Raw genomic sequence first — 27247 nt, forward strand, 5'->3', positions numbered from 1 at the left:
CTGTGTGAGTGGGGTATATTCAGTCATGTGGTGAGATATATATGTTTTCACGGGGGTCTGACCGTGGGGTGCATGGTCATTTGCTGTCAGTACGTGTGGTTCCAAAGGCCAAGGCTGTGGTAGGTGGCCTTGATGTGTGTTGCAGCCACAGGGCTGAGCATCACCAGGCAATGGGTTAAGCGACTGCATGATTTCTGCTAGTGACAAATGTTGACAGAAGAAAGATAAAATCTAGGATTAATATTGTTCTTGTTAAAATGTTTCCTTTGGTGCTAATTCTGCCTGCTGAGATATGCTATTCATATTTTAACTGCTGCCATGTACAGAATTTGGTAGGATGAACCAAGCATAGTTCCTCAGCTTTTAAATAAAGCATAGATTTTTTTTTTTTTTTTTAATAAAGTCAAGATTTTTTAATTTCTGTTGCTTTGGAGACTCCTATATGTTATGACAGCAGCATAGTGGTGAAATAGATGTTTTCTCCCTTTTCTTGCATTTTATTTGTAACAATGAGCTAAATTCACATTCTTTGTGTTTTGCTTTATGAAACCACTTGCAAAACTGTTATCCAATACAAATCAAACTCTCAGTTGCTGAACCTGCATCTCAGTGCTTTATCTCCATTGAGTTTCTGGGTGGAAACCCACAAAACTGAAATAATTCAGGGTGTGATAGTTAGGTGTTAGCAAATTTCTGCAGTGACTTTACAACTGAGTAACACCAGGTTCTGATGTTATTCAGTTGTAAAGTCACTGCAGAAATTACTCTTGAAATCACACACAGTGTGACAGTACACAATAGCGATTAATGCAGACACAAGAATTTGTAATGTTTGCCCTAATAGTATTCTAGAAAGTTCTCTTAATATTTTCTAAAACCCAGTATAGAGGGGGACGACTTTAGCAAACAGGTAGTATAACTTTTCATGCTGGTTTTCTCTGGAGGCTCAATAGTACTGATAACTTTCAAAAGCCTTCTGGAATTTGCTTTTAGCCCTTGCTGGTAGCCTGACTTGACATGGTGGGATTAACTGAGGACACTTACGAGAGCTGAGAAAGGCTTTCTTTAGCTGTTGTTTAGGCTTTTTTTTTTTTCCTCTTGATCTAGTTTTAATCTAATCTCTTCTGGGCACCAAGCAGAGCTGAAAAGTGGGTGACTTTTTATCTAAATTGAAGTGATAGCAATTGATCAGGTTTTCATCATCTGTCTTTGCTGTCATTGGAGCTTCCTCTGTGATCTGCAGTTGACTGAGAGAAATGAAAACTTAATTGAATTCTTTAACTTGCTAGATGTTTATTTGCAGCTAGGTATGTAGAAGCATGGTGATGCAGGGCAGAGTTCTGTTTCTTGCCACGGATATAAAGGCTTTATTGATTCAATTGAGAACAGGAATGTATTTGAGTTCTGTGAAAAAGCAGGATGAAGCTTAGCTTTGCACCGTGACTTGGGAGTTGGTCATGATGACTGACAGTAAGACAGAGAACTGGGTCGTCCTGGTAAGGTTTCAGGAAATGCTTATCTACCACCTTTTCATTGTGTTGCTGAGTCAAGGACTGAGAAGCCTTTTAAAGAACACATTTTGCAAAAAGGTGCTGGACCCACTACCTCTGTGGAATTTGATAAATACCTTGTAAAGTCTTGAAAAAGTGTTCCGACATTTTACTTTTGCTTCTGCTTCAGTTTCCTTCACATATAATTGATGCTGGAATGGACACCTTACTGTACAGGTCCTGCACCATTAGAACAAGAGCATCACTGTGCATTAAGTAGACAAGTAGCAGAGAGAAATTCAGCCTTGTTAAATGAAAATTAACTTCTTAAATGTTTGTGAGTAATAAAAGCATGTAAAAAGCATTTACCAGAAATGCTTTATTTTTGTCAGTTTTCGTAAGTATTAGGTTAAACTGGGAAAGCAGAGATTTTAATTGCAATATGCCGCCTGGTCACTATAACAAAGTTTTCTGAGGTCTTATCCCAGGTGTATTGTCAGTACCGACTCTTGTAGTCACTGTGCATTGATTCCACCAACACATGGGGAATTTTTCTAGTCCAAGTTAAATATTAACATGGTTTTCTGCTTGCAAGCTCTGTGCTGCTTTTTAACTTAGAAAGTAAGTTCCTTGACCAAGGATTTGATCAAATGGGGAATTAAAAAAACCCAAAACATCAAAATAATACCTTAGTTTAGTTTTCTTTAGAATGGAGCAGTGTATAATTTCAACATTTTTTTCATTGAATAATTACCTTGACAAATGTCATAACATTCAAACATATTCAGGAGTTTGGGACTATATATGATATTTTTTGCTAATTCACCATGTATTTAGAGAGCTGCTCTAAGCATTAGAGTAAACATTGACAGCTCATGTTATTAGGAAGCATAGGAGAAAGATCCAAGAATCAGCAAAGGCTGTTGTGTACCATGAAGGTAAAAGCTTCTTTCCCCCCCGCAATGTGTTGATGGCTTTTCCTGTATATTAAAGAACAGAAAAAAACGTTGGCTCAGAGCAACAGCCTTTTTCTATTTGTTTTGTTACCCATTGCTCCTTCTTAATGATGCTCACAGAAGTTCACCAACAAAACACTTTGAAACATTTATTACTCACGAATTACAAATAGCAGCTGAGGCTTCTTTGGGCATTTTTAATATTCCAGAGGGGTCAAAATAATTTCTATGAGCATTGGAATTTAAATGTTCCTAACACTAATCAAATGTTTCCAGCAGTCAAGTAAACAACTCTTATTAAAGTTGTGGGTAAAACTGGAATATATTTCATAGTAGGAAAGCAGGTTCTAGGGGGCAGTAGCTTCTTCCATCTCCTGAGAGTGTTATTAATTCAAATCACTCATCAGTTGTACCGTCTTTTAATCTGAATGAGTGTATGTAGTATTGCTGTGGATGGCACTGTCCCTTTCTAGTATGAGGAGTGTTTATTGCTTTGATAATAGAAAACAAAATAGTATGCACTGAGCTAATAAAACGTTATAGATGCTGTCACTGCATGCTGAAATCTAAAGATGTGTAATGAAAGAGTCCTGATTATGTCTGTAAGCATTCAAAGGGATATCTGTGGATTACTGTCATCAATTATTCCCGTTGCTTAAAAAGAAAACAACATGAATGAATAGCCTTAAACTTCAGCAGGAGGGAGAAAACACTTATTTTAAGAATAATAAAAACGCTTTGCACTCTGATGATGAGAAGTATGAATAGACAAATTTATTGCTTCTTATTCAACCACTGAATCTGCTTTTTGTATGGAGGAGCTATGAAGGGAGGACTGGAGTAGAATAGAGCAAAAAATGGCCTGCTTTCAGAAATAAAGGTATAGTGGAAGAACAGGGCACCCTCACAGCAAAATTCTTCCATGTATTCAAAATATTCAGTACCAACCTAAGGTAGCCTAGCTTTTTCGTGGCTGGTAAGAAACAGTCTCAGTTATAAGAAAAATGGGTCCCAAATTTAGATTTTATTTTTGTGACTTGTCAAAAAGGAGGATAAGATATTTGCTAAGTTTCAAACTCTACAAAGTCAACTCAGCCCTTGTAGGAGCAATTATGCAATAGCAAAGACTGCCAAGGGCTGTTTTGTAACCAGTATCATTGGAATATGCAAGACTCAACAAGATGCTTCTCTGTCAGGGGTGGTGTAGGATTAGTGAAACTATGCTGCAGGAAGCTTGGATTCAGATAGCCTTTGAAATCCTACAGACTGAAATTTTTCCTAATCCAGATGATTCTAGGAACATATTGTAAGAGCTGTTACATAATGGGATCAACATTAAAAAGGAGATGTGTATATTTTTCAGATTATATTTAATATTTTTGTCAATCTGTTATTCTTCCTTGCAGAAAAGGTTCATTTTTGCCAGCATGAATACATTTTACATGAAGTGTCTGATATTTAAAGTGAAAAAGAGTAGAAAAATTGCGCACATATACAGAATTTAATCATGTTTAACCTTTAATAAGGATCATTGGCTGTTTTCAGGTAACAGCAACTCTTCATAACCATTTTTCCATGAGAAGAATAGATAATCTGGAACTGATGACTTGAGGCCTTTTTGCACCAAAGCAGAATAATGCAGTATGGCACAAGGGGTTATCTGGCATTTACTGAGAAACAAAGTGTTTACAAAAACTTCTGTCACTGAGTCAGAGCCCTTAGGTAAGAAGTTTCATCCTCTATAGTACTCCGTGTGTACCAAGGGCTTTTTCTTTTCACAGCCATGATTAGCATTCGTATGGGTCTGGTTGTAGGTTCTGGGCAATGGATGTGTGAGGGCTGTTGTCCTTTATTGAAAACATTGGCTTCCATGAGGCAATGGATTATATTAACTCGATATAGAACGTGATACAAGGAGCTTTTAATTTCTGGGGACATAAGATAAGCTTCCCAACCTGATCAATTTGTGAAATCACGACTCTTAAAAATATTCTAGAATAATAGAATAATTCAGCTTAGAAGGGATCTTTAGCATTGATCTAGTCCACACCCCCGCTCAAAGCAGGGTGAACATCACAGTTAGACCTTCTTGTGAGGAAAGAAAGGCAGTTCATAGCCAGTATTGCAGACAAAATATATGACCAATACAAAATACACAATGAGTCCCAGAAAGGTGAGATGGCTTTGTGGGTGCTGAATTGATGTATACTCCTCAAACGTATGAAATCTGCTTTTGTTATCCACTTCTGTGCTTACATATGCTACTAACACTTAATTTTGCCACTTCTTCCTGAAAATTCATTATTCCTCTCTTCACAATCCCATTTTATCCTTACTCTTCCAATTTATTTTAATCGATTTTAATGTGATTTTTTTTCTTGTTTTTTTTTTTTTTTTGGTTCATAATCTATGGATAGATGACCTGTGACAATACTTCCCATATTGTCATTTTTTTTTTTTTTTTTTTTCAGAGGTCCATGTAGATTTTGGAAGTGTCAAGAAATCTCCTCCCATGACCACATATTCTTTGTCTTTGAATCAGCCAGCTCAGTGCCCTGTCCATACTAGTTTTGGGATGGGCTGTCAAGCATTGGTTGACATCTATGTGGAACAACTGCTGTTTCTGTTGAAGTGAGAATATTCCACAGAGGATAAATTAACTTTGAGATTATCTCAAATGATTAAAAATACTAATTCGTAAATTTTTCTATTCCCAATTGCTCCAGACTCTTGTAAGACTGATAGGACCACAATTTATTTAATATAACTTCACATATTTTGCCAAAACAAGGTGAGAGTATGGGTCACTCCTAATGATAGATGAGCACCTCCAGAGGGCAAGTCAGTTGACCAAGGCTGGTAGTCTGTAATACAGGACTTCTCTGTTAAGAACCATGTCCCCTGACCTATGTTCCCCTGACCTAGCAAACCATCTTGACTGAGAGCTTGTACATATATTGAGCTAGTCAAAAATAGCCATGCCAAAATTCTTTCTGAATGATTTGGTGTACATATATATTTATTCTAAATAAATCTCTTCACACTCTTGGTTATTCCTAGTTGTTCATAATAGCCATTTAGAATTCATATGCCCTTTTAATTCCAGTTGGAACATAAACAGGTTCTAAGAGAGTCAATAATGCTAACATTAATCTTTTTCTGAAGTTACAATGCTTGCTAATAGGTGTTCTAGGCAAAATGCTATAACCTTAGTTTATTACAGCTAATATCTAGCACTAGACTGAAGTATCACTGCTAAGGGTATTCTCTTTTGTCCTCTCTCTGCAATTAGGCTCCCATGGATCAGGATTACTCAGAAAGCCAGTCAGCATGTCTGTGTCTCTCTGTGATAGCAGAAGCCTCCTGAGCTGGGAGGCTACTTATTTAAGCACCTCAGTTAAATGCCAGTGTTCTGCAGGATGCATCACAACTAGGGTCACTAAGACTTCCATCTGCACAGAAGAAGGTGTTCAGACTTATGGTCTGATTGATATATTTGCGTAGTGGTTAGGATACCATGAAAATTTTCCAGTCTTCTGGTGTAGTTTCATATTCTACAGATCTCTCCATAATTTTTAAGAAAATATTTACTATGTAGTTTGAATATCGCTGAAGCAGTGATTTCTGCCCTGCTTTCAATATCATTGCACTGTGGATTCCAAAACTCCATAATTTTTCAGTTCCACTTAAACTTGTAGTCAGTATATGGTATCTCAAAAGGGGCAAGTGAGCGTAAGGAGAATGAAGGTACATATGACAGAAGGTTCTTGTAGACAAAGAAATGCAGAGGAAAGAACCTAAGACACAGTCAGACAAGAGGAAACCCAAAGAGTTGTTTCAGGAGAGTAAAGAAGCAAAAGACAGAGGCAGTGCCCTGAAGTTGATTGCAGTTTTACATAAATGAGCTGGACAGTGAACCATGGTGCCTGAGTGACCTCATGAATATTTTGTTCCTACTGTAGGGGGGATGAAAGTTGAGGCAGCAATTTCTTTTGGTTTCATACCTAAATCTGACAGAATTTGCAAGCTGGCAACCTGATTCAAACAAAATGCTCTAAAATGGCATGAAGAATGAGCAATGGTCATCTGTTTGGAGACTGCAGTTCCTATGCTAGCTCTGGAAACACCATGGTGTAAAGTAGCAGTGAACTGTATCTTCTGAGGAAGTCTATAATCGTTTTGTACAAAATCCTTTTTTGTTTTTGTCTATAAGGATATACCTCAAGGTGATATCCTTCAAAGGTAAACCTTCCCCTACGCCTAGGCTCCCCATTTTCCTGATAAACAGAGTTTCAATAAATAGGCTTTCTGCAGCAGCTCCAGCACAATTAAAAACCCCAGTCATACTTACAATTTAATGGCCTTCTGTGTATTTTTATCTTTGAGGCCCAAGGAGAGAGCACGTTCATCACAAAATCTATGAGACATCTAGATTATCTGTTGACCTTCTGGAAACAATCCACAAGGTGATAACTGTTCATTTCTACACACAAAGGTAAGATCTGAGGTGAGTGTGAGCCAGGAGCATATCTTTAGGAAAGCAAAATTTCTAGAGCGTAATGTATATTTGCAGGAAACATTTGTTAAGTAACTTCAAACAAGCCCATTTGCATCTGATGCATCTGACTGTGGTTGATTTACAGAAAGTAAGAAGTCCTTAAGTTAGTCAAGTAAATTCATCAGGGTAAATTTACTCATCCCAATTTGCACTTGTTACAATTTTCTCTCATGTGGAAAAGCTTTCCTGTTGTATTTAACCACACCATGTACTCATGTGACATTTTCCTTCTTTATTTAGATAGAGTCAATAATGGTTGACACTTCTGGTGAAACCCTGACCCATTGGAATTAGTGGATTTCCATGAGGATTTCTTTCTTACAAAAGAACCTTTCTGAGAAAAGCAAAATACATTTAAATTTCTGCTTTGTTTTAGAGTAAAAAGTTTAACTATATCTAATTAGATCACATTCTCCATTACACCATTTTCCTGTTATTTGGCCTGTACTTAATTAATGAATTACCATTTCTGGGTGCATCATTCTACATGTGGAACCTAAAATTCCCATATCACCTTGAGCTTATATTTTAATAAAAATGTAAATATTTCTTTGCATTTTAACCAGTTCCTAATCTCTAATGCTGATGGCAATAGATGGATTTCATCTTTTAATTATTTTCTGTAAACTGTTCATCAAAATATTAAGAATAACAATCTGATACAAATCCCATGCAAAACAATTCTTGCCGTGTTATGGTGAATGGATACTTTAAATTCTGATCTTCTGCTTTCTGTCTATAAACCAATTATTTAGTCTCAAAATTTTCCTTAGGGCAGCTTATATTTAATACCGTATGCACTAATCCATCAAGTGAAAAATTGTCAAAGGTTTTCTGAGAGTCTAGATATCTGTTGCTGCTATAGTTCATGTCAATGGCTATTTCCCCTAGAACCTTAAAGTTAATAATATGTTTTGATGTAATTTGGTTCATAAATCCAATATGGTCTGGTTTTATACATCTTTATGCAATTAATGGATCTTTTATATCTTCAACACTTCTGCCACCAGCTTTTTTAGACATTTGAAATTGTGTTAAGGCCAAATTAAAGCCAATGGAATTGAAGAATTCCTCTCTTTGAACCTCACTGAGTTCTGGAGAATACTTTTTTCCCCACTGTTTAGTTTTAGAACAGAAGTATATAACAGATTCTGTGTGCTTGGTAACATGTTAGCTTAGACCAAAGTTAAATTAAACGCTTTTTTCTTCTATATAAATTTTTTATCCTTAACCTGATACATTCTTGCAGAGTCTATTAATGCAAATTTTAACATATATAAAAATCTGTATGACCTACACAAACAGAAATGAGGAAGAATGTCACTGAAAAGCAGTAACAATTGCTTGGGGCCAGAGAACAAGTAGAATCAGAACCAAAAGAGTATCCAAAGACACTTTGAAAGGGCCTTAGCAGCTGAGAAAAAGAGTGCTACATATAGTAGCTGCAAATGCCAAGTTAGAAAGGGAGCCAAAGTAAGGATAACTGTTATTGTTGTGTTTGTATAGATGCTTTTTTCTTAAAAAAAATAGATGTGTGGGTGGGTGTGCTTTTTTTTAATAGTTTTTTTGGTAAGTTTTCTGTAATCCAGCCATTCAACAGCCTCAAGAGTCAAGACATCTGCTTTGGAGATGTGCTCGTGTTTTGACAAGCCTTAAAGCATCACGATTTTTGACATAATGTTGAAATAAAATCTTTGATGCTTGACAGTTGCTGGCTGCATGGAATGCTCGTTTTCTTTTCCTTTTCCCCCCACTTTCAGTGTGATGTTTACTACACATAATAGAAATGTGCGTCATTTTAAAGAACAGTTTTAATTCTCTTTATCCAAAAAGCTTTCTGTAAAAGTGATAAATTCATAGGAGTTAACATCCTTTTCGTGAAGAATGCTGGCAATTTTAACAGCTGTATGTGTATATATGTAAGAGCGCAGACTAGGGATAAAAGGCTGTGTGAAGTTTTGCACATGGTAGCAGAAAGATGCCTTCAGATGTAACGCTGGAACTGACATTATCACCTTGGCATCCTGACCAGTGCTCACTGTACGATAGAGAGGAGCTGCAGCTGGGAGGCTGTCAGGCTTCACAGAAACAAAAGCAAATGTCCCACAGAAGCAGTTGCAAATGCTGTTACAGTGCTACTAATGTAAGCTGTAAAGCCAGATGGTGTGGCTCCTGCATATGGGTGAGCAATGCAGGAGTAGCCCCCTTGTTGCAGAATTGCTGTGGCCATGGAGACTTGAGGGAAGAAGTATGATCGTGTAGCATCAGAGTGGACAACTCACGCTGGCAGCAGTGGCTGCCATCTCTAATCTGCAGAGTGATCACAGGTCCATTTGTGACTGGTATTTCACACTGGTGCTATAACAACCCTTAGGGCAATTTCTGTGCGGTGTTTTATTTTGTGTTTATTAAAGGTGGCATCTGCCCAGCTGCTCCTCACCAGTGATAATCACTTTTCACTTGAGCTAAAGGGAAAGGACAGTGACCTCTGCCTTTCTGTGGTGATGGTAGAAACAATAAGAAGCCAATGTCCAAGACTGTGGAAAAGCCAAACACGAACTAAAATGGGATAAGACATTCCAGAGGGAATGCTTGCCAGTTCAGCTGATTTGCAGGTGTCTGTGGATGAGGGACATCAGTGAACAGAAAGGTAGATGAAGAAAAGCAGAGATGGCAACAGGGAATATAGAGATCATTGCAGAACTTACAGTACTTAATGGAAGAGCAGACTTAGATTTCAAGATAATTATCTTCATCTTTGGTATTTTTTTTTTCTTCTGTTCGATAAAGCAAGAGTTCATATGCATTCTTTCCTCCTCCAAATAGAAGGAAGTGAGCAAGACCCCAGCTACTGGCAAACTCTCAGACAAACTTTCCTTAATTTAATCAGGCCTCACTACCTATGGCAGATTTTCAAACATGCCCATTGCTACTTTTGGGGTCACTCCTGTGAGGTGCTGAAAACTCTGGCCCTGACCCAGCAGCACAACAGATTGTGTGAGGGCTTTTAAGTGTGCAAATAACCATTTACATGTTTAAATTAAATGTGTTGAAGTGCTTCACTGCTGCAGAGCCAAAATGCCTCATGCTTTGTAGGAGCAAGCCCTTGGAAATCTAACTAATACATTTCAGTGCCAAAATGGGGACAAAGTTCTTTTGAAAGTCTGTCTGCTGAGTTAGGTGTCTAAATGTCGAATGCTGAGTTTTCTTGAAAATCTAGCCTTTAAATATCAATCCTGGTCATTTTTACTGATAATCAGTTTAGCAGAAACAGGTGGTCAGTATTTTTGTTCCAGTCCTAGCTGTCATCTACACATCCTGAGATGAGGAATTTCATATGAACTACATAACACCTGGGCAACTGTAGTTTATTTATTTTGTGGCTTTAGACAAGCAAATGTAGATCTGTTCCAAACAATATAAGGTCTAATGTTTATTTAAATTAAAACACCACACATTTCTGAAAATGAAATTGCCTTTGATGTTTAAAATTAGTCTTTCCAGAATGTCTCAAAATCAATTTGCAGTAGTAATGTTTGCAATACAGATTACATCATACTTGTTTTCATGCACATAGGGCCTCAGATCTGGTACTAAAGCAGTTTTAGCCTTTGCTCTACTTGCATTTAAGAAACACTGTACTGCTAACTGGTATTTCATGGATGTGGCTAAGGCTGTATTTATCTATGCAAGGTTTACTGGTTGCGTTATGCTTACAAATTTCCACAAGTAAGACTGCAAATTCCATAATTACAGCTGCAAACAAGAACCATTTTGCCAGAGCTTATTTTGACTGTTGACTTCAAGAAATGAATTTTTTTGGGGACATGATACTGCTTCAGTTATGCCAGGATTTTTATTGGTCTACCATAATCCTTTCCTATTTTTAACAAAGGTATGGCAGTGAAAGTTTCAGTTGTAGGCAAGTCTTCTCTTTTGTTTAGTTTTCTTGAGATTCTGATTGATACCTTGAGCAATAACCAGCCATTCAGCGCTTGCTTGGAACTTGAATATGAAGCTGCAATTAACGTGACTAACTTTGCATATGTAATCAAAATATAAGCATGATGGAATAAGTTTGTCTGTTCTATATAAAAATAAGTAAATATTAGTATTATGCAGCAGAATCACAATTACAAGCAGACGATTTAAACCAATCCCAATATTTTTTTCTACATTAAAAAAGAAATTACCCCATAGTATGAAAGGTGTGTATGAACTTTATTAATCAGCAACCTGTGATTTGTGGTTTGTGACAGTCTTATACTCACAGAGGTTGACTCATTGGCATAGGAATTGTTCTAATGTATCAGAAGCAGTTCAGGCTTGCAATTTTGCCACTCAGAAGTAATATCCTTGGTATTTTCTAGAAAGTTTTTTCTCTATTAGTGATGAGTCAAAAATCTTAAAAAGGAGAAGTACTGTCTGAATAAATCCTCAGCATGGCACACACTGTAGTCCAAGATGTTACTACTTGTCAGGCTGAAGAGATCAGGACAAATTCAAAGTTTGTGTCATGTGGATGGAAAAAACCCCACTGAAGTAATATTTAACTTCAAAAAGGGAAAACACATAAAAATAAGAAAGCTTCCTGAAAAGTAATTTAAAAGAGCAGCCAACAGGGTAAATTGATTAAAGACCCTACATTAGAGGCTCAGAGTAAAAGCGTGCCACCTATCAAAGAAATAATTAAAAAAGAACCTTTTCCTAAAGCCAGCTTGACCAGCAGTACAGCAACAAGGTACTACTCAGATGTGCAAATGACAGATCAGCAGGACGAGATGAATTATGTCCCAGGATTCACAATGCCATTGCAGGAGTTCTAGACGAACTCAAATATGGAATTGCTGAATTACTAGCTACAGCATGGAATTTATATTCTAATCAACCTCATTATTAAAGAAATGTTAAAATGTGTTGCTTTCTTATAGACTAATAACTAGTAACAGATAAAAACAGGGGGTAGAAAAAAATTACAGGTTTTCATAAAGGGCTGGTCATTGTGTTCTCCCATAGAGTCTGTAGTACAACTCGAACTACTCAAAATATTTATGAATCATTTAATAAACGTTTATGATGAACTGCTAACCATAAAGCAGTGTGTGGATATAGCTTTTGGGTCAGGCTATCCCTAAACTGCATGTTGCCAAAACTGGAAGAGTATCATAGAAGAAATTCTTATTTGTTTCAATAGTATTTCCTTAAATATCTTGTGCTGTCCACCTTCTGGTATGAGGTAGATTTTCAGTTCAACCTTGTTTGGTCAGTTTTATATTCTTATGAGTCAAGTGTGCCCTTGCCTATGTTCTTGATTTATAAGACTATTGAAATGGAGAGAAAAAAGTCTGGTAGTTGAAGTGATTGTTTCAGTCTGGAGTCAATGGAGATGGTTTAGAAGGTTTGTTACTTTTGCTAATTAATTTACAGAGCGTTTTGTCTGGAAGAGGTTGCTGAACACTGTCAATTCACTGTTCCCTTATTTCCTCTGTCACTCAGCTCACCAACTTTGCTGTATTTCAGGCTAATATCTCTAAAATACACTTAGGAAGTTCTTTTCATAGATTAGTTTAGGCCTGAAACAACTAAGTAGTGTTTTTGTTTTGTTTTGGTTTGGTTTGGTTTTTTTTCACACATTTAGTATTTCCAATAATTGATCCTGATTTCATCCTGATTTCTTCCTGAGAGAGATAAATGAGCCTGATAGCTTTCAACATTTCCTTTCTTCTTATACTAATATATTTTCCTGAAAAAATAATGATAAATATGTCAATTAAAAGCCTGCCTGATGATTCAGTCCAGCAAACCATACATATCTCAAACAGTACAGACATATGCACTATTGATTCTTTATTTAAAAACTAGCCATGTAAATTTAATTTAAAGGCTCTGAGGCACTGCAGTGTTTCTGAATAAACATCTAACACTAATAATATGTTCAATACATGAGTTGCAGAGCTAACTTAATTCCACTTCAGGATATCAAGAAATACAGACACCTTCTTTCCAGTTAATTGCTGTGTTTAATTTGTTTGCTCAAGTAACTCAATACTTAGGATTATAATAGAGACCAAAAGGTCTCAAACTGTTCATTCCCCAGAGCAAGGCAAGGAAAGCAGAAGAGGCCCAAACATGTTGAATATCCATCATGAAGAGCAGCTAGGTTTTTGCCATTTTTGATAACAATTTGCTGACATGAAAATTGACTGTTACGTAGTGCTTTTGAAATCCTCCTGTGCTGTGAATTCTTTAGTTTGCATGAGGGAAATATCTAATGGTAGCAGACTGCTTATTTTGGACAATGTAAAGTGACCTGCTGAAAGCATCTTAAATGAAATGCTGGCTGAATAATCATGAGATTAATTACAATTCTGAGTCATTTTCTAGTGTGCCTTTCACCTAGTAGCTAGCAGCAAGAGCAGACATGGTGTTCGCTGGTGACTGGTTTTGTGGTGCACACATGTGCATCCTCTGAATATTAGCAAAGTAAATGTACAAGGCGGGAACTCATCGTCCCTTGGCAGTAATTTTAGTAGGTGAACTCTGATAAGCCTGTCTCCTCTGCAAAGTTGTGCAAAATCTCAGGGAACTGGAACTGTTGAAATTGAACCTATCTAATATTAAAAACTTCTATTTAGTCTAAAGTCAACAGGCTTTTGCTTTTCTGCTTCCATCTGACCAGGTCCAAACTTCCCATGTATATGAGCTGTTTGTTTTTTTTTTTTTTCTTCCTAAACAGAAAAATCTGTAATTTCATAAAAATACCATAATTTAAAGTTTAATTGTCTCTGAGATATCCTTCAATATCAGTTATCTAATCCTTAGTCAAGAGATTCTTCATAAAAGAACCTTTAAGCGAAACATGGTTGCTCCAGATGAAAAGAATCTTGGGAAGATGCATCATGAAACTGCAAGTTCTGCAACTTATTTTTCGTAGCTGGCTGTATTTCTTTGCTATTCTTTGATATCTACTTGCAAGATTTATGCTGTAGCTGGACCACATAGTAGATATGATATAAAAGATAACTCTCTATCAGCTCCAGAGAGAAGCCATAATGGCAGAGATAATCCTCTCAGTAAGCAATGATTTCCTGAGATGATAATTTATGTGAAGTTTGTGTGTGTGGCACGTGTGTTTAACCAACAGGACTGAGCATTTACAGCTAAAAGGGGCTGTATTAATTTTGCTTACAGATGCTGAGTGTTTTTCCTTCCTGTTCTTTTGGAAGAATGCACTAAAATCTCCCTTTTTCCCAAGTTTGATGCATTGAACATATTAATACCTAATTTCTGTCAGTATGAATACTTAAAGAATTATTTGAAAATGTCTCATTCACTTTGGCCCTGAAGGTTTATGTGGAAATCATCAAGTGCACCACCTATCTGCATTGCCCAGTTGCTTCTGAAAATTTAGCTCGCTGTCATCTCTTCAGTTCAGCAACCTAGAGTGATGCACCCTAACTTTGGGAAACAGCAACATTAAATTAGAGATGCAAGCTGCAGACTGTAATATTAAAAATGTGTTCTCCTACTGTGGCCTAATTTGCCTTTTTCTTTTTATGCTGATAATGTATCTGAACCCACACTGTGAGCAGTGTGTAATAAGTTTCTAGGCTTTTGGCATCTGTTATGGACAAACTGTGGATTCTTTGCAGCTTCAAACAGCAAACGAAATGAGAAGATCGATGGAATTCGTGTCTAGATGTGTGACATGGAAATGTGCCTAAACAAATGTAATTTTGCAGCAGGAGCACTTAAATTGTGTTGAGGCTAAATAAACAGATCTTGCTTATCACATGAATTAATTAACTGCAAAACATTTCTTTCTCCTGTTGTTACACAGAGTAAAGGGCTGGGGATTTGAATCCTGTAATTCAGTTTATAAAACTGCTGTCAGAACCTCTGGCTCAGGAAGCCCTGGAACCGCAGGATGCTGGAAGCGTAACCAGGGGAAGGATCACTGCCTGCTCGCCCGGCTCTCCTGCTTTTCCTCAGGCTGCTGCTGCTGGCTGCTGTCAGAGGCAGGATATCCAACCACACAGACCTTTGGTCTGACCCGCTGTGGCCACTCTTGTGTAAGAACACATGTGATCATGGGTGGTTCTGATCTCCAACCCCTTCCAGGGCTGGATCCTGACTGAGGGTGAATGAAACTGTGACTGCAGTAAATTTTAAAACACTGTTATTCAGGTTTGGAGTAATTTCAAGGAATGTTGTGCTGTCTAAAAATATGAAAATCCACTGGATATAGAGTCCTACTTAGAAGAAGCAAATTATATATGTTCATATATTCAAAAAGACATTGGAATAACACAGAAATTATTACCTTGTGATTCAGCAGCAGGAGATACCTTGATGGGTGTTATACTGAACTCTACACTCTTCCAGCATTGCCTGATTTGTGTGTGCCCCAGTTTAACAGTAGTAATCTGGAAATAAACATATTTTCTCTTTCTCCTTGTCTGTTTTATTTTATTTATTTATTTATTTTAACACAGTACATTCTTTGTAGCACTATCCCCTGGCATATATGGTTGAAGTATCTAACACAAGGAGTCCCAGGTTTATCTGGGATCTTTAGATGCTGCCGCATCACACACATGACCAATATTTTAAGCTGAGATGGTAGGAGCCAGTTTTTCTGAGAGGTTATACAGTCTGCTTGAGATACACCTTCTCTTTCTAGATCACAGACCTTTATGTAAGGCTGTAAAAGTGTAAGTTAGAATTTTGCTGGCAATGGAATAAATAATTCATTCTCTTGTTTAAATAATACATTCTCTTTCCTAAATCTCTGCTGTTAGGAAAGTAGGCTTGGCTCTGGATTAATGTCTCTTGGTGAGTATACAAGAAAAGAGGCCTGAATTTGGCGCTGTCTGTCAAGTTATCTTCCTCAAGCTCACAGCCAGGGAAAATTGCCCTGGAAGGGGGCAAGTGAATTCAGATTTGACTTCAATAGAACATGGTCCAGTGCTACTTTAACAACAGCTATTCATATTGCAGTGAGCAAAAAGTGGAAAAAAGGGGTGAATACCATTGTACTTGTCGAGCCAGTAGCTAAGCTGTTTCCAGTCTCTGGTTTTAGACTTAAGCAAGATGGTGTCAAATAAGGGAACTTTTCACTGTGAGCACACATTTCTATTGATATTGACCTTTTGGATGTTTAAAACAATGTTACAATAATTTAACTTCTCGTGCTGATGACTGACCTGTCTTTGATTGGCACTTTGATTAGCACTTTGATTAGCTATAATTAAAAATACAAACAGTAGCGTGGCACAGTTTATTTGTTCTGCGAAGATCTTATCCCATGCAGTTTGGTTCTGCTGGGCTGACCGAGTTAGGTGCAGTTCTCCTTCAAATGCCCTTTGGAAAGCATGATCTAAAGGTGGAAAGTGAACAGGGAGCAAAATCTATTCTGCAGTTCATAGACCGAAAAAGGAGAGAATATTGCAAAGGAAGCAGGAAGTCTGAGAAAGTTTTGATTTAATTTCCATAAATGTTTGTTCTAAAGATACAGCAAGTACCAATATGAAAAAGCTATTAAAATAATCCCATTTCTCCTCCTTTTCTGGAATTTTGCTGATTACAACTCCTTCTATAACAGCTTTTTTTTTTTTTTTTGTCTCCATTGAGTGCTATTATTCTGTGCAGCTCTATGAGCCTGTATTTAAAACTAATGCAAAGGGAAAAAGAAAATCCTGCACTCTCAGGAGCACATATTTGGAGGGCCAGAGTTTCTGTTGAAATGAAGTTGTTAATGGAATTAGAATCACAGTAACATACTGTGAAAGGCTTCTCTTTATTACGCTCCTAAGATTTATGAAGGAAATGGTCCAGACTCCTACAAATTCTTGTGAATAGTGAGGGATATGTATGTTGGTGTGCCAGATTATATATATATATATGCTATATATGCCAGATTAAAGCAAATGGAAGTTTACTGTAGATTTCAGCTGAGGTGGCCTTCTGGAGAAGTTCACTGTCTTTCTGATATTTTTTGAACTCTGTTATATTGATCAAATGCTTGAGAGCAAAAGATCAAACTCATTCAGTCTGAATTAGTTTTGTTTGAATCTTTGACAGATGTAAAGACAGTAATCTTTGTCTGCAGCAAATGAGGGACATACATTTACTCAATTGTCTGAACTTCTCCCTCCTGTTGTTCATTTCAGATGCTTTACTTTAGGTCAATATGATTTAGATAAGCTGTGAAATGTGATAAATATTTTTTCATTTATTTATTTTAAATGAATTTAGACTTTGGGCAAGCTATGAGACTAAAACCTGAGTCAGGTACTATTGTTGTTAGTGGCCATTCAGGTGTTGGTGTGGTAACAGTTTGCCTGGACATCAGTTAGAAGTGACCTTCTCTATGGAATATGGGTAAACAAACAGACCAGTGTATACAAAAATAAGCGATTAAGATTTTATTGCAGTTATTCCAGCATAGCTTCTTATGTAGAGATTCTGTTATAGAATAAAATTTGTTAATTTATGAGCAAAATTGTTAATTTATAATGTAGCTGTCTTGTGTTGTTCCAGGATGTTGTGTCTGCACGGGAAGATATTCTGGAACACAAGTGACAAAATACATTGGTCTGAATATTCACATGGACAAGACAATAAGGTTAAAAGGGTTCATCCCTATTTTTGCCTTTATGCTGAGATTTCCTATATGAGTGTCAAGCCTGACAGGGTGTCATTGAGAGAGCCAAATGTCCTCTAGGACCTGGAAGAGAATGATTCCTCACTGGCTGTAGCTGGGACTATACTGTTGAGAAAGGGCTTTTTGTTTGTTTCTTTCTTTTTTATAAAAAGTGAGAAGAAAAATATGGAATCCAGGTGTTTACAAATTCAGTCTTGACCATTGATCATTATTTTCTGTTTCTGAGTTTTTTCTGAAAATGAAGCCCATATCTATTTTAAACAATTTCATTTCATATAAGACCACTAAAAGTAGATTCCTAAAATAGGTATTGTATTGCTGGTTGAAAACGACATTTTTCTCTTCAAGATAAGATGTGTTGAAACCTCCTCTTTTTATTCTAGCTTGGAGCAAAACCTGAAGTTTTCTATGGGATGGGAATTCCGAGAAATTTCGCCTTTAAAACATTGAATAGGTATAACCTGGCACGTAAGTGATTTTGCTTTTTCAGTATTGAAACATGCTACATATCAGTATTTTAGGGCAAGGGTATAAAATAAATGAGGTCATGAAATAGAAATAAAATGAAAATTAGAAAAATACTGCAGAAATTGTTCATTAGAAACTATCACATCTAAGATTCATCAAAATTGATTAAATGTTTGCGTTTTGTTAAAATTGTGCTTTTTTTTTTTTCCCCACAGAAAAGTACCTGATCAAATTTGTCTTTGATCTAAAATATTCTTAGGTCAGCATGGTAGATAGCAGCAAACTGGGATGAGTCTGTAGAGGGAGAGACCGAAACTGTGGAGAGAAAGGGAAGAAAGGAAACTTCAGGGCTTAGATAAGCAGCCATAATTTTGGAGGCATACTTGATCCAAACCTCAAAAGACATTGTGGTTCATATATCATTGGATTTTGACCTGTGCTGGAAATTCCTTTTAGTAGAAATACTGTAATGAATTGGCAAAAACCACATATGTTTTCTTTGAAATCTTTTGTCTGTCTTTATGCCAATGTAAGCAAGAGAAATGCTTTTACCATAAGCTTTTTTCTTTCCTATAACCCATGATCTTTTTTTCACTCTTAACACACTTAAACTGTGTTTTGTTTTGTGTTCCACTTCCCTCCCCGCCCCTGGCCAGTTTTAGGGGGTTTTCTTGTAGTGTGAGGGGTAATATCCCACTGTCCAATGACTTTCTGCACATCAATAGGTCAAGAGTCATAGCGTATCAATGGGAAGTGTTGAACATCAAGATGCATGAAGTTGAATTAGACTCTTCAGCTACCGAGTGGCCTCATAGGCAGAAACCTTCCTGAAAGAACTGTCATTTAGAATGCAACTAGCATATAATATGTATTTTATGCTGAAAGCATAGAGGCATATTTAAAGTTTGAATCATAATCATAAATGAACAAATATCAAAAACTGTGGTGGAATGGAGCCAAGAATTTATCAGTTTTTCAAAACACCATTTACAAGAGGCATTTTTGATTTTTCTTTGGTTACACATCCATAGATGTTCTGCAGGCTGCATACTGAATCATGACAGAAAGATCTTTGGTGTATGAGGTGGTGGGTTTTGTTTCTTCAAGTTTTTCCTTTGCTGCTGTTTAATTTGGAATTAGTCCCTATTCACGTTCATTTTAATTGTCTCTTATGAATTTAGAGGTTTTATGTTGGTATACTTGGCATGCTTCCATTTTATCCTTCCTTGCCATGCTGAAATTGGGCTCCAGATCAGACATTGTGAAGGACATGCATTTACAATAATTCTTTTGAAAACAGGCCTATCCTCAGAAGCACACATCTGCTTCTTGGTGCTGCTTTACAACTCAGAGTGTTTGTCATAGGTGCAATCTTTGAGTGTCTAATAATAGAGGGTGAACCAATACAGTGAGAACTCTCTCTCTAGTTTCACTTTCATAGATGTTTTCAGGCTATTTGTGAAGGCCAAGAGATTAAAAACTTTGATTCTGGACTATCCAGAATCTTTGCCTGATTTGCTCTACCCAACATCAGGAGAAGCTGGATATTGCAGAAGAAAGGTTGGAGACCTTCATGGCCAGTTGAAGTGTCTGCCACCTTTGTTTATTGACTAGCATCATTTTTCTTCACAAATCAAACACGACATCCCTGGAGACACCTCCAGCCAGCCATGCTGCCATGTGTTCTTCTTGTAGTGGATCAATGATGAGATTCCTCCCTTCAGAAGACAGTTCTTTAGTCACACTCTTGGTACAGAGGAACAGGCTCCTTTGTGAGAGAGGACTGGTGTTTTCTCTAACGGTTCTAGAGATGTGAGGCTGTTTTAGCATGATACATTCCAGTCTGTGCATTTTGTTACTCTGAGGGAGTAGTGACATAGCATGAGCTTTCCCATTTTGTGCTTTTAACATTATGAGGTATGAAAACGCATTCAAAGTATGATCTGCTAAGTGCAAGCCTCTCACACCTATTTTAATAAATAATCACCAACTTTCAGAAATAGGTCAATAAACTATTTTTCTACCACTTTGGTATACTTTATAAGCATGGCCTGATTCTATTAATGTACATCCTCCTGAATCCTACTGCACTTTTCTGCCTGAAAAATGGGCCTCAAAGAGACAGGAAATACATCTGTAAAGTCTCTCAATTTTTGCCATGTGATCACGTGAAAGTGAAGCAGAATTTGGCTTGTTGTGAGAATTTTCCTTGCAATAAAATAGATCACGTTTAAAGTAACCCAACATTTTCTGCTTGAGTAAATTTTTTCTGCTGATGAAATCTGTGGTGCTTAAAGTGGAAAGCCTCTTTAGTAAATGAACAAAGCCATCAGGTATGTTATCTGACTTGACAGTCTGGTGTTTGATTAATCAAACTGTTAATTTGATTTTAAATGACTGATGCTCTTTTAGTATGTCTGACTTAAGTGCCTGTTTATAATTACGGCACTGAATCAAAGGCTCTTCCCAACCATTGTACAGATTACTTTGGAAAGATGTGTTTTGATTTTAGTAGTCGTAAAAAAACTAGCATTGGTGTTTACTTTAAAGCACAAATACGTTCAAAGAAACACATAGTTAAAGTGATAAAGCAGTGCCCTCACACTTTTTATCTGAAAAAGGAATGCAAGGGTGCAATTTTTAATAAGTTATATAAACAGCACACTTTATCTTCTAAAGAGATAACCAGTTTGGGGGCATTCATAGCAGTTTGATTGGTAGGCACTTAGCTTTGTGTGACAAACATATATCATGCAAAACTTTTGCAAAACTGCTGGAGGTAGGAGATTTAATCATGCATGCAGTTGATTGCTTCTTGCAATTTGCTGGCAATTTGTTAATTCCCAGTGAATGTGGTAAGTAATAGTATTGTGTCGCATGTAATAACTCTGTGTGCTGTGGTGTATTTTCAAGGGGATTGTGTTAAATATTTGGATATTAAGCTATCTGAATGTTTGAATATCAGTGAAGGTCATGTTACATGGGTAAGGTCCTCAGTCCTATAAAGACAGCCAAGCACATTCTTCATTGAAGGCATCTGTGTAGTCCCATTTGGCCTGGTAGCTGTCTGAACTCTTACATGCAAATCAGACTTATCAATTTCCACAGACTTCATGTATGAGTTCACAATGTATATCTATAACTGCAGGACAGTGTCTACTTTTGGAAAAAAACCCTACAAATTTCTGCAAAACAACTCTTTTGAAATAGTTTAAATTATGGCTAATGTGGTAAATGTCGAGTAAATGTACAAAGTACTTTAAAAGTATCAGTCTTGGTATACCAAAGAAAAAATGTCTGGAGGCATTATTTTTGCCTATTTTTAAACTCTACATGTGTCACATAATACATTATCATCCCTAGTTTTCCTCATGAGCTGCTTGAATATCTCAGGGGTATGTATTGCAATACTGTAACTATATAGCAGATAATCCGATCCCTTAACAATGATATTATTTTTTTCCAAGTGTGTTTTTGGGCATTGTAGTTAAGTGGGTGTTAAAAAAATATATTCTAAATTTAAATAAAATTTTCCATGCCTCCTTTTTTGGTTTCTCAGCTATATATAGTTTTAAGAGGCTTGATTTTCAGAGGAAAGATACTCAGCACTTTCTGGAAATGAATCTCCACAAAGGCGATTCAGGCATCGTAATAGCCAAAATCATTAGTCATTCTTGAAAATCTTGGCTGAAGGACACCAGAAAACACAATCTCTATTTCTGTAGGGTTTTCCGCTTTCTGTTTCTTTTTTTCTCACATCATAATTTCATAAATTTTTCAGTCACTGCAGCCTTTCCAGAATATGCAAAAGTGAATTTTGACTGTAAAACCAAGCTAAATAATCTTCTTGATTCTTCTCTTTAGTTTTTTATATCATATAGAGCAGTTTTTTTCCTTAGCAATGCATCATTTAAGAAGAAAAAAATATTGTCTGAAGGAATAGAGCATGGGGAAATATAGTTTTCTCTCTCCCTTACCCCATCCAAACCATAGACAGCTGAAAATTCTTGTTTAGCATTCCTAAATGTCCTTTTCTTTGTTGGCATGTCACTAGCCTGTTTGTTTTTGTGTTTTTTTTTTTTTAAATTTATTTTATTTTTTACCTGGTTTGTTGGAGGAATACTGGACTTGGCTGAGTTGATTAAGCTTGGAATGGGGTTCTGCAAGGCTGTGTCCCTTGACTGTGGCAAAGTATATCCCGAGAAGAAGTTAAATGAATACTTGCATGTGATGCTTTTTTTTCTATTTCATGGCTCTATATTCTTCCTGTGTCACATTCACAAGTAGCTAACTTAAGGAGCAGAGTATGTGTGTGAGATCTGGGTATCCTGGCCATCCTCAAGACTCCAGAGTGGACTGATTCCGTGGATGCAAAGAGTTCCCCTGGGCTCTGTTTTACTTTCTCCATCTGCGTTCAAAAACACTGCAAGTTTGCAGTGGTGATCCATGTCATCGGTCCTTTTATTCCACCTTAGACAGTTGTAGCTCCTTGCTAGAAATTGCAATGACTTAGAAGCCGGGTGAATTTGAAGTTCAAGAAAGCTAGCTAGAAATGTCTACCAGGAGCATGGAACACAGTCTAAGGCAGTGACAATGGTTGAGTCTGTGAGGCCATGGCATCAGTGAGAATGATATATTTCACAGGTGTTGGTCCTACGTGTTTCTTGGGTTTGTGAGTAGAAATATTTTTTGAGAATTATGAGAAAAAAGGAAAACTACTGAAAGAATCCTAGGGACTGGGGCCAGAATTAATTTAAACTAATTGTAATACCCAGCTGAGATTAGGAACCTTGTTCTATAGCCCATGAGAAGAGGGAATTTTAGAGTAGTGACACTGAATTATCTTTTAAAGCTGTCTCTCAGCACTGGCTTATATAGGCATCCTTTGTTGATGGGGACCCTAATTAGGCACCCCATAGAAATTCATGCAGTTAGTGAGATAAATTTGGATCTCAGTGGAATAAAACTCCCTTAATTTGTTCTCCTGTACCTAGCAAAAAATTGAACATGGGAGAACATAGGAGAATTGAAATTTGACAGAAAGGTGTATTTTTAATTCGGAGAGCTGATCACTAAAACTTATTTTGATAAGTGCTTTGCCTTGCTTGGCTAAGGAGGTGAGTCATAACATGAAAGTTTTTTTTCCACCTCATTTTCATTTATACCACCTTTATTACTTTTTAGCATATTTTTATGATCTGGAGTTAGAAATTTCCATTTGTATCATAGTTGAAAAATATATCATATTTGATGATGCTCTGCAGAAATATTGTTTGATTTGGATCACTCTTTTAAGGGGAAATAGAAGTAATGGTAATATTTACCTGCACTGGCAACTGCAAAGACCTGAAAAAATGTGAAATATTTAATAGACAAAAATAATGCATGAGAATAAACATTCTTTTATAATAAGAGAAGAATGGACTCTTTCCAGCAGCCCAAGATTTGACGTTAGGTTTTGGATATACCTCACTCACTCTCAGTCTTGTTCTATCTAAACTTAAAATTTAGATTTTGAAGAGCTTAATTATACTTCGAAAATTTTCATTTGTACATTTTACATGAATCTCTTGATAGACCTTCACAAGGGCAAGAATTAGATAATTTTCAAATCAGATAAAATGCTGCAATGTGGCAGAATAGTTCTGTACAAAGGATTTAATATTCTTAAAAAATATAACCACCATTTGTTTAAAGAAGTCCATGCAAGTTATCCAGATTAATTCTTGGAGCCTGGAATAGGCATTTCCTTGCAGATAGCACTGACTTCTCTCTTCTCTAGCAGTGACCTCCCAAGGAAATTCCTTCACGAAGAAGATGTTTCTGTGGGGAAAAGGAGGAATGTGAACTGGTATATCCCGGTAGGTTGCTGCCACTAAATTATTAACTTCATATCTAAGCCTCTGTGCTGACAGTTCCAGCTCTTGTTCTCCTTCTGAGGAACTTTGGTTTTAGGTGTAATAATTGTTAACCACGGCAGGGAGATTGAAAGTGAAGAGAACTGGAATAAATCTTGCTGCAAACTTCTCTTGTTCAGGTCTTCTGAATTCATTATAAATAAATGTCTGTGCATTATTATGGCTGTCTTATTTTTTTTCTTTTGGTGAGGGGAAACATATTTTTATATATGTAATTAGGAAATCGGTCCTGTACTATCTGTGGATTGAAATCAAAAGCTATTAACTTCAAGTGTTCACAGCTTTAAATACACTGAGGCAGAGTATTTACAAGAAAAAGAGAACACCTATAGGAATTTACTGCCATGTGTAGAGAGGAGTTAGTGGTGGTGGGTTGCACTATCTGAATTTATTTGGATATACACAGTATTTAATGGTAAGATTGAGTGAGTGTCTACTGCTGGGCAGATTCCTAAGCACTATTTTACCCATACACCAGTTTCGTCTGGGATTTGCTACTGTTTTAAGTACTATACATTATTGGCTTTGGTTTGCCACATCCTGGGCATGCCAAAGTACTGATGTTCAGCTCTGGATTGGTCACTGCAAAGAAGCTCAGCTCAGATGGAAGGAGGGGTCTTGAAGGGGAAGGAGTTTGCTGAACAAATGATGGGATATCTGGGACAGTATATACAGTACAGACAGGGAGCCCAGACAGCTAACAAGACAAAGGACTTCAGAGGGATTTTTCTTAATGTTTTTGTTTGCACCTTTGGTCAATGTGTTAAAGATCTTCACTTAGAAGAAGCTGATGCAGAGGTAACACTGCCCAATTGATCTCAAAAGTTTCTATGAAACATTTTTTTCCTAGTCAGACCTGCCCAGACCTGCAGTACTTGCTCCCATCTGCTTGGACTTCACTTTGCTTCCTGTGCAGAGTTGATGGGTTTTGCTCATGCTGCTTCAACATTAACATATTAACCCTGCTTGAGAAATCCCCTCTCCATTTTGTAACTATTCTGGGGCAGAATGCTTGCTGACAGCTCTACTGGGAAAAGCTTTTAAGGTGTTCTCCGGGCTGGACAGAGTATAGGAGAGTGTTGAGGTATCTAAGCTGGTTTTAACTGAGCTAATTTCTGAGCAAGGGTTAATCCAGTTTAAAGCTTAGTGCAGGTGAATGTTGTCATCACCCAAATTAGCTTGCAGAGTTCTGTGCTCTGGAGCCAAACTGTTCTTGTTACTTGTACTAGGTTTTTGAAAGCCGCTTTGTATATTTTCAGACTGCAAGTAGGTTACATGTACGTTTGTGATCCTCCTCTGTCCCGTTTATGTGTTTAAATCCCAACTGAGGAGCCTGAAAATATTCCTGCCTAACTTCTAAAAATCAGAGGCATCTTTTTTTTCCCACATAAAGCATATCCCTGAGCCTGTCAATCTATGGATTCTTCCCTTGTGCCCACGTGTCTAATAGTTACTCTGGGTAACAATTCTTTTTTTCCCTTTTTTTTTTTTGTCTGCATTAATGAAGACTTTGGAAGATGTCCCATTATCTTGGTGATTCTTGGAACATTTGGGGAGTGTGGAGGCAAAAATAAAGTGATCTGTATATTTTTCGCGGACCCTTATACATTCTCCCTGCAGACAATTGCAGTTCAGTTCATTTTGCAGATTCCCACATTTCCCTTGCAAAAAATCAGTCTTTGGGTCTCCAGCTCCCTAGCCTGAATAAAGCCAGTGCAAAGGATTCAGAGCTGTTGTGTTCAGGTTATCCAGCACTTTACTGTGTTCACCTACTGTCTTACAATAGGTCCTGTTTTTTTGAACAATTTCTGAGTTTTACAAATGCTGTTTTTACAAACATACTTTAATCTATGGGGTATTTACAAGTTATTTTGTCTGTTTATGTGCTGTTAATTACTTGAGAACAGATCTATTGTTTCTTCTCTTTGACAGAATAACTGATACCGCTCTTGATTGAAGAATTTAATCAAAGACCATTCAAAATGGCTGTGCAGGAATATTCAGCATGTGTAGATTTATTTTTGCTAAGTATTCACAAGACTCAGTCATGTTAACTTACTCACAAATGAAAAAAATACAAATGATTCTAAAAGAATTGCAATCCAGCTCGAGTATACATGTTTTTGTTCAGGGAACCACCATGGTGCTGCTGTGGTATTGGCAGGTACCATGCTAGTCGGGGGCTGAGGTGCTGGATGTTCTGTCATCCTGCAGGGATGATTGTATCACTCTGAGATTTCATCGTACTGTGATTTCTTCATGTCTCTGAGATCCTTTTTGGTCACTGCAGGAAGATAAATCTTTTGTTTACAACACAGGCACCACTGAGCAAACCGTGTTCCTAATTGTAGATAGAAAGAAGAAACTATGTATGAAATCAGTGGCGAGTAGTTGGTCACTCTACAATTCAGACCAGGGCTTGTTTAGGTTAACTGGAATATTTTCATTGCTTACTAGACAAGCTGGGAGTGGATTGTCAAGGAAGGTTTTATGAATGCCATCTACAACCTAATATTTTAAAGCTTTTTTACCATTTGAAGTTTCAAAACTCTTTCAATATGGGAGAGAGAATATTCCATTGAACACAGCTATGCTGAGCATGTTTTCATACTAGATTTGTAGATGGATGTAAGACACTATTTTAACTGTCTGGCCTGATGTTCCTGAGATGACAAAATTTTACTCAGTAATATTTTTAGGAAGCCTATTACTTCTCTTTGAGCAGTGTTGTACACTACAGGGTACATCATAAATATCTGTACATATATGTATGTACATGCAGCTTAAATTTAATGAATGAGAATCTGGTTGTGGTCAAATTGAAGATGTGAATTTCCAGAGGGATTACAATTGCTAAAGAGTAACCCTAGCTAGAAAAGACTGTTGTAATTAAAAACAGGTTGCAAATTCATTAATATTTCTACTCCAGAAATAGAATTGGCATGTCTTCACCTACATGGTTTATTAAAACCCTTATTTTTGCTTTGATTCTGTCATGCTGTGCTTATAGCTCCTATTTGCTGAGGAATTAAACATTCATGTTTGCTTCCTGAGTCTTAAGTTGTATCAGACAAAACAAAAGAAAAACAAAGATTGCCTGGAAATTCTGAAGTAACTTAGTTTTATAAATCCTTTCAGGAGATCCTGTGTTTACTAAGTGAGCTACATGGGGTTAATTTACTGAAGTGTTC

This window comes from Nesoenas mayeri, assembly GCF_963082525.1.
Source record: "Nesoenas mayeri genome assembly, chromosome: 2".
Taxonomy (NCBI): Eukaryota; Metazoa; Chordata; class Aves; order Columbiformes; family Columbidae; genus Nesoenas; species Nesoenas mayeri.